General features: G+C 33.0%; 1 long non-coding RNA gene across 1 annotated transcript in view; it reads right to left on the reverse strand.

Moving 5' to 3' along the window:
- Positions 1–7631: 7631 nt before the first annotated feature.
- Positions 7632–9944, reverse strand: part of LOC149778700 (uncharacterized) — a 140487-nt gene continuing 138174 nt past the window's right edge. The window contains exon 3 of the long non-coding RNA XR_016415361.1: positions 7632–7977. This is a non-coding gene — a long non-coding RNA (uncharacterized LOC149778700). The remainder of the gene's footprint in view (positions 7978–9944) is intronic.

The following is a 9944-nucleotide window of genomic DNA, read 5'->3' on the forward strand; positions in this document are numbered from 1 at the left end:
TGACAATAAATTTTGCACCCCCGTCTAGAGGACAGTTGCAAGAGACAATTAGTAAGGTTAAGTTGGCGGTCTCGTAGACCTAGGTTCAATCCACCATGCCGCATTTCCATGTCATGGCATAATCATTTTCCAAGTCCAAATAAAGATCGCAACTCTATATTCTTTATTACAATATGATACACAAGATCACGTCAGTGTAAGAAGTATTCCCAGTTTGACATCAAATATACTGTATGTTATGACAATTATAAAGTATCATACTGTGTGGAATTACCAGTTATAAGGTATCATAATGTATGGCACGACAAGTATTAAGTATCATTCTGTATGGTATGACAGTTATAAAGTATTGTACTGTATGGTATGAGAATTACGAAGTAGCATACTGTATGGTATGACAATCATAAAGTATTAGAGTGTATGATATAAGAATTATGAAGTATCACACTGTATGGTATGACAATCATAAAGTATTAGAGTGTATGATATAAGAATTATGAAGTATCACACTGTGTGGTATGACAATCATAAAGTATTAGAGTGTATGATATAAGAATTATGAAGTATCACACTGTATGGTATGACAATCATAAAGTATTAGAGTGTATGATATAAGAATTATGAAGTATCATACTGTGTGGTATGACAATCATAAAGTATTAGAGTGTATGATATAAGAATTATGAAGTATCATACTGTGTGGTATGACAATCATAAAGTATTAGAGTGTATGATATAAGAATTATGAAGTATCACACTGTGTGGTATGACAATTACGAAGTATCACACTGTGTGGTATGACAATTACGAAGTATCACACTGTGTGGTATGACAATTACGAAGTATCACACTGTGTGGTATGACAATTACGAAGTATCACACTGTGTGGTATGACAATTACGAAGTATCACACTGTGTGGTATGACAATTACGAAGTATCACACTGTGTGGTATTACCAGTTATAAAGTATCATACTGTATGGTTAACAATTAAGAAGTATCACCCTTTATGATATTACAATGATGAAGTCATCAAGAACCTGGCTAAATGTTTCACCAATTTAAGCTGTATTTTTGGTATGTGCGACAAAATGTCGGGTTTAATACAATGATGTGGACTTTTTAAAGGCTGAAAGGGTGGATTGTTATATAATATATTTTGAAGTGAATTTGCTTGCATGAATTTATGGTATAAAATATGCAGCGCTTAAATTTTTTTTTTTCTTAGCCGTCAATTTCTTATATTGTACAAAAATATAAATAAAGCCTTTCCAGTCATATTTGTGGAGATTTCTATTTATATAGAGTAAATTCTCTTTTGTTTCATACGGTATGTCTGCAAAGAAAGGTATACATTTTAAGACAACGTGTTCCCAAACTGATCGCATAATTTGCAAAGGAAATCGAGCTATCTTTTATTAGTTCCTTTCAGTCAAAGCATGCTTTCACTCTTTCGAGAACTGAACTTCTTGAATACATGCCTCACACACTGATGCTGAATACATCTATTTTTGAAGGTTTGTCGATTCCGTCTTTGACCACTCTTCAGAACCAGAATGCGCTGTTGGAATAATTGTCTTCTTAATGTTGGCATTCTGATGTTATAGGGTTTCATTATGTTCCGTTTTCCCCATTCCCACTATGAGATATAGTGACTTTGGTCATTTTGTTTTACAAAATGCCTTTTCTACCAACGTGTTCCGTTCTTTGGGATATCTGTATTTTTACCAACTTTATTTGTCGGCATAATTTGGCCAAGATAATGATGGTATATTTAAAGGCAAAGGAAAATTTATCAACAACTAAAGAAGACATTATGTCGCATTTCTTCATGCCCTTTCTCGATAAAACCATGACTCGGGATAAATTAATGCTCAGATAGAATCTATTCTGTTTTAGAATTTTTAGGAAGTAGAATTTATTGCAAAATAGGTTGAAATAAAACTCCATTTTCAGGCTAGTATCGGTCACTGTTAGACAGCACTTCATTCGTTAATAGAAGACTAAACCTTCATTAGTGTGAAAATTTACTGGACAGATGTCATAAGAGGCCATCTAACTGACCGGTATTAACGGTAATGAAATGACCACTGGAGGAGAGATTGTATGATATATTATGGATTTCATCCATTTAGCGCGTATCTGGTCGAGATCTCAAGCTTAATAAAGATAATAACAGTTCGACCATCTGAAGAAAATATAAGATCCGTAATAAATATGATAACACCCTAAAACTGATCAAATAAGCCGCGGCTTATACTATTCTTTAGGACAGTTCGTTGGGCTTACTTTCCGGGCCGGCTAACTTTCATGCTAGATGCTTTTGCAAATATTGTAAACAAAAGGGAAATGGTTTATCTAACTCTACAGACAATATTGTAAATTTGGAGAATTTAAAAAAAAAATTTGTATCATCATTTCTTTTCAATTCACCATCCACATTTCAATTATTGATAAACCATTATAAAATCATTTTTGTATGTATTAGACGCATTGATCTGAAGAAGGCTAAATTTTGAGAGCAGTACATCGTAGAATTCAGTCAACTTAATTTAGTGAAAGTATACTTGCATTCGAGGTCTTTCTAAGGGTTTCATTTAATACGAGCATGTACTATTTAAAAATAATTGGCACATAATGAAACTCGCAGTTAGGAATCCGTTGATATCATATTCAATCTTTTTTCTGAAAAGAAATGGGAGAATAAATTTATTACTTTTAATCTCTAATTCACCTTTCCTCTGTCAGAATTAGACTGGTGGAGTTTAGCCATTACAGTTTCCGATACTTACGATTCAACATTTCGTTTCAAACTGAATTATGCACACAACTAACAATTTAAAAAAGTAATAATAATCAGAGACAATTCAACATACCTTAACAATATTAAGCCATAAGTCTGAAAATAATTAAACAATATTAAGTTATTATGCCTGAAGGTAATTAAACAATATTAAGTCATTAAACCTAAACGTAATTAAAAAATATTAAGCCATTATGACTGAACGCAATCTAACAATATTAAGTCATAAGTCTGAAAATAATTAAACAATATTAAGTCATTAAGCCTGAACGTAATTAAACAATATTAAGTCATTAAGCCTGAACGTAATTAAACAATATTAAGCCATAATTCTGAAAATAATTAAACAATATTAAGTCATAAGTCTGAAAATAATTAAACAATATTAAGCCATAAGTCTGAAAATAATTAAACAATATTAAGCCATAATTCTGAAAATAATTAAACAATATTAAGCCATAAGTCTGAAAATAATTAAACAATATTAAGCCATAAGTCTGAAAATAATTAAACAATATTAAGCCATAAGTCTGAAAATAATTAAACAATATTAAGTCGTAAGTCTGAAAATAATTAAACAATATTAAGCCATAAGTCTGAAAATAATTAAACAATATTAAGTCGTAAGTCTGAAAATAATTAAACAATATTAAGCCATAAGTCTGAAAATAATTAAACAATATTAAGTCATTAAGCCTGAACGTAATTAAATAATATTTAGATATTATGCCTGAAGGTAATTAAACAATATTAAGTCATTAAACCTAAACGTAATTAAAAAATATTAAGCGATTATGACTGAACGCAATCTAACAATATTAAGTCATAAGTCTGAAAATAATTAAACAATATTAAGTCATTAAGCCTGAACGTAATTAAACAATATTAAGCCAATATGCCTGAACGTAATCAAACAATATTAAGCCAATATGCCTGAACGTAATCAAACAATATTAAGCCAATATGCCTGAACATAATTAAACAATATTAAGTCATTAAGCCTGAACATAATTAAACAATATTAAGTCATTAAGCCTGAACATAATTAAACAATATTAAGTCATTAAGCCTGAACGCAATTTAACAATATTAAGTCATTAAGCCTGAACGCAATTTAACAATATTAAGTCATTAAGCCTGAACGCAATTTAACAATATTAAGTCATTAAGCCTGAACGTAATTAAACAATATTAAGCCATTAAGCCTGAACATAATTAAACAATATTAAGTCATTAAGCCTGACCGTAATTAAACAATATTAAATCATTAAGCCAGAACGTAATCTAGCAATATTAAGCCAATATGCCTGAACGTAATTAAACAATATTAAGTCATTAAACCTGAACATAATTAAACAATATTAAGTCATTAAGCCTGAACGTAATTAAACAATATTACGTCATTAAGCCTGAATGTAATTAAAAAATATTAAGCCATTAAGCCTGAACGTAATCTAACATTATTAAGCCAATATGCCTGAACGTAATTAAACAATATTAAGTCATTAAGCCTGGACATAATCTAACACTATTAAGTCATTAAGCCTGAACGTACTTAAACAATAATAAGCCATTAAGCCTGAACGTAATTAAATAATATTAAGCTATAGTGTGTTCTTCCTAATATCACTTAAAACAGGCCCGGAATAAATGATTTAAGAGAACACGGCAAATACGACAACAAAACCAGTGACAGACAGGTAGTCGAAAATGTCCATTTTTCTTTCACCCTTGATACTGCGTTTCATTTAAATTACCAGTCCCATCAGCCGTAACACATTCGTCTTAGTGACTTATCTTGGCATATCTATTGAAAATGCTTTGGCAGAAACAAATTCATCTATTTTGTCTAGAACACTCTCTTTGTGCGAATCTTTCATGATTTATTCCAGTGGGCAGGAATTAATTGAAAGCAATTGTAATTAGGCGTGATACAAAGTCTTTTAACCTAGGTACTTTTTAAATTTCAGTAGAATCCTGAAATCAGAGCAAATGTTTACTTTAATGACACAGACATGAGGCAGCAATAGATTAACATGTGGAATATATCAGCGTTTCTCCTGCCATCTTCTTCGAGTCCCGGAATAACATACCACAAGATAAGCTAACGTGCATCATAAGTGCATATATTATTTTGAGATTTATTTTATTTTATTTAAGGTGCATAATTTTCATTATTGTACAACGCACTGTACCCATACCTTCCTGAAGGTTTTCATTTAGCATTTAGTATGACCTATCAAAAGAAATGTAAATCCCCCAGACGACTGTAAAATAAAATTATGTATCTATGATCCATATGAAATTTAAATTTGTATATTTTATTATTCGCCCTATAATAATGTTTTCTAAATTTCATATCAACATTTTATTATCTCCATATGGGCACTTCACGATCCTCAAATACCGGGCTTTTATTGGAAAATAAACACATTCATTATGGTAGGAGTAAAGAGATATTGGTTCATCGGTTGAATACGAAATAAATGACTGCAGCTCAAAGGCCAACAAACCACATCAGTCTCTTGCCTTATGGTCCGATTTCTATTAATGAAACCAACCCGATTTTACCAATATTTGACCACTATATTTGATGAGACCGACCTTCGGTATCTGGAATGCTCACGACATCGGACGGGTTCAAAGTTGTTAATACATGATTGGAAGCGCAAGTCATAATGTTTTGAAATGATGTCTCTGACGTTGCCGTCCAAACAAAAGATTAGGCGAGCTGAAGCTGACATTAAAAAGAACTTATTCTACTCCGAAAACTTCCAATGAGCTTTTCAATTGGCCCATAAATAGAAAGGAATATACTGTAGTCATAGAGTTACGAACCTACTAAACACAAAACATACTTTCACAGTTCATCAGTCAGGCACGTTTGGAACGCATACGAAGAAAGCGAAAGCCAAAACAAAAACAAAGAAAAAAACCGGAAGTTATACCTGAGCTTAAAAGTTAATAACCCGTTCTACTTCCCATTTCAACTTCATCGTTCTTGCCTGACTTGAAATCTTTATAGTCTTCTTTTGGTATCGAAGTATTTGGGGTGTATTGAAAACACTATTTGCTGGACTAATTTTAGGCTTCCCTTCTTAATTATTCTTCTCTGTTTATATGCATTGTTGTGTTTCCACACTTAGTTCCTTAACTTTGTTCCGTTTCATTGTCCATCGTTATGTTTTCCTGTCTTCTGACTGACCCTCTGTAACCATAATGACGTGTCAGTTTCTTCTACTTTTGCCTTCAAAATGTTTTGTTGCGTCAATGTAATTTATAGACCTAATGATATAACTATATGAAATTTTAATCCATATATCGATCATGAACTAAATTGCTGGTAACCCTTCCTTTGTTTTGCAATATTAATTGTGTGTGCATGGGGAGACAGGATAAAGATCCGGAAGAATAACGAAGCTCATCAATGATTGACACTTACGCTTCGTATCTCACGGAATCACGTTGTCCTTGTTCCCTGAAGAAGACAAAAACGTGTCATAGAATGTACCAGCCATGCCTTTGTCACTGACGGAAGCGACTCAAAATTATATTCATGAAAGCTGTCAAGAATAAAGATAATCGAAACGTTATTCTCGCAAATACTGATAAAAGGTCGTTCTTCAGTCAGATACGGGGCAAAGCCATTAAGGGATTTACTTGATAGGCGAGAATTATCACGGAAATCTGGATTTATGCAAGATGTTCGCAAAATTTTTAGCGTTGTTATATTTCGCTTTTTGGGGATAAGTACATTTTATTACTGGCATTGTTTTCAATCAGTTTCTAATTTTGTCTGTGGACGGTTAGGTCTCAAATGGATCATATCATCTGATTCATACAAATTGTGAAGGGTTGTACAAGATCTTTGCAAGGCACGCATTTGATGTTCTGTGCAAGATAAGATAATTTTTGGCAGTTTATTATGTTGTTAATTAAAAGAAAGTTAAAGAAAGAGTTTTTGTCGTTTTAACATCAAAGTGAAGTATAATCTTGGATTCACAAATCTTATAGTAAAACACGTATAACCCGGTACGTACATAACTCAAAGCTCAACTTAAGTATACGCACAAACTCATATTTGTTCATATTAATAAAATAGAAAATTATGAAACGAATTTCCCAAACTTAAACAATAATTTCGATGGGTTCAGTTTCAACCCTTAAAACAGGTTTTTCATTGATAAGTGTTTTAAAGATCAGCTATGAAAGGTAGAGTTGAAAAGTGTACTAAAAGTGAGGGGGGTTTGTGAAAACAGGGTCATATTTTCAGGACAAAACAAAGAGTCACCTTGTCACCGTCACTGTATTGCTGCGAATGGATATATATTCGTATAATTTCTTGTACATTTATTGTGAGTTATTTTGTAGGGAAAATAATCTTTTGAGAGATAATAGTAACTGAAACAAAAATAGAGACATTGTTTAATTGGTGGAATTTCGGTCCTTTAACGGTCATGAATTTGGAACACTCGTTACTGAAATTAGCACCTGACTCTCTAATGCGGAATTGAAAGCACATGTTTCAAACATATGTTCGTCCAGAAAAATGCCTAAGCTCATGTCCTTTTCTCTACAAAGAGGCTGACATCCAAGGTTCATCTATAGTGATAAATATAGACTTGATCATGAGCACTCAGAAGTTTAAAGTTATTGAATTTTTAATATCAGGGTGCTTGCATAGATTTACTATGGGAATTGAATTAGTACTGTGAATCCCGAATTGCCGAGAAAGGCTACATATTTATTACCCCATCTTTATTCGTATAATTTCGTGTACATTTTTCTACACCGATTTAAAGGGGTATATATTATAGATATATTTGCATTCACTCCTGCTGTCATTGCGATGACCACACCTTCCTTTCAGTTTGCATCTGCTATTTCTAAAGTAAAGAAGTAATGAAGCGATCGAAAACAAACCATTCCTAAGTAAAGGAGCTGACATCTAGCGCTTTTACAAATTCAAACAAGATGCGAAACCTTTGATTGCTTGTTTCGTAGAATTATTCTTCTCGCTTTCGGTTTCCTTTTTCCATGGCAGTGGTATATTTGATCACTTTTACATCTGTTTTGACGCTCTTTTCTGTTAGATTTTCAACCAGACTAAACGCAATTAGTCTGTTTCCGTCAATATCTTTGAAGTTGTCGGTTGGTCCTTCTCTTAAATGTATCTACAACACAAAAAACAACATTTTGTTTAGATTTACCAGAAGGGAGTTCATTAATCGAAGGAAATAATTTTAAAGACACACATTGATATGCTACATAGATTTAATTCATGCACACAATGTCTTCTCACAGGCCTTACCACGGTGAATAGATTTATAGTGTTGGGGTATCCATGAATTATCGCGAAAAAGTTTCTTAATAATTGAAGAATGCGTAGTCTCTTGCAATTTCCTTTTTTTTTTTGTCTTTACAATTTACAATCCATGTCCAACCAAAAATGTTATCTTTAAATTGATACTTGGAATCCATAGGTGCGTTCGCATAATCTACAAGTGCGTTTGCGTTGCACACTACTGCACTGACTTTTACCACACTTCCGCTCTAGACGGGTTTCTCAGACACGAACTTAATCCCAAACCGCTTCTCAATAAAATATGAACACATTCTAAGTTGTTGCAACTTCATTCTTTCTGCTTCAGATCATTGTCCACAAATCATTTATCTTTACCATTTTATCAATGATTTTATTCGTGCAATTTTTTCTCATTATCTCCTGGAATCAAATTCCAATCAAATGAGCGGCATACGGTGCTGAAGATCTTCAACGACACGTTTCAGACTCTGTAATACAAAACTACGCACACAAACCTACTACCAGGCCTAAACTGGGATGCAAGTATCATATACCTGTAATACAAAACTACGCACACAAACCTACTACCAGGCCTAAAGTGGGATGCAAGTATCATATACCTGTAATAAGTAAAATATGCAAACTAGTAAACTGTCTGGCAAACGATTGGTTAATTAGCGACATCATTCGAACAACAGTGATGTAATTCCATTAACGGTTAGTTTAGAAACCTTCCCAAGGAACTGCAAAGATTGGTTGGTGGCTTCAAATCGGCCCAGTGCATATATGGAAAACGTTCAGAGATACTGTAACTTAAGTTTCGAGATATTTCATTCACAATATACTCACAGGAGAAAAACAGGAGTTAGTACATTTTATCTATTACTGTCTCGTAACATTATTTTTGAAGAGATTCAATAAAGGAAATGCGTTTACAAAGTTAAGGGTTCTTTTCGTTCTTCTTGTTCATCGTTTCAATATTAAAACACTTAGGTTAAGTGATGTAATAGACGTGGAGGACGGAAAGCGTAAAAATCGAATCGATATTAGCATTTTAAGGGTTAGTGGTGGTTGTTCAACTATAACATATGTCCCCTTTTCCTAAAATTAAAGACTTTCATCTTTCATCGCCATTTTAAACCACTTGGAACAATTTTGACCAAAATGGCAGAGAATGTCAAGGACAGTGGGACTCATGGTGTCATTGCTTCCGAATGTCTGATATCATATTTGTGGATTCAACTGCATACAATTTTGACGTTCTTCGACTTGGTCAGAAAATATACATGCTTGAATTTAAAATTGCAAAATGCAATTGATAAATTATGGCACAAACACTTTTTCCACGAAACTTGGTATCTCACCTACACGTGTGAGTTGATATATTCATACAAACAGCTCGGCATCATTGACTTTCACAAGCATGAACAACAAACTTACAACACTACTTTTTATCATCTATGGCGATACTATCGTCACCGGTAAGCATCACCTATGCATCACCATATCAACGAAGGTAAGACTAAAAGCATTAAAGGACAGCATAAAGGAGAAATAACGCAGAAAGATGCAATCTTCATTCTTTAACATGTTTGTATGTCTTATCATCAGAGCATTTCATTTGCCCTGTATACTGGAGCTAATCCAACTGAAATCATGGTGCAAGGAAATAAATCCTCATTTTCATTATTTGTTCTTAATATTGGCTCGAGTCTAACGGTATGAGGGATGGAGATTACTTACAATGTATTCAATAAGATAATGTTTGACGTATGAGAGGGACATTGCATGATCAATAAACTATCAGTGTATTTTCTATCTGTGTGCTTGGAACGT

The sequence above is a fragment of the Sinohyriopsis cumingii genome, chromosome 17 (assembly GCF_028554795.1).
Source record: "Sinohyriopsis cumingii isolate HCF-2022 chromosome 17, ASM2855479v2, whole genome shotgun sequence".
Taxonomy (NCBI): Eukaryota; Metazoa; Mollusca; class Bivalvia; order Unionida; family Unionidae; genus Sinohyriopsis; species Sinohyriopsis cumingii.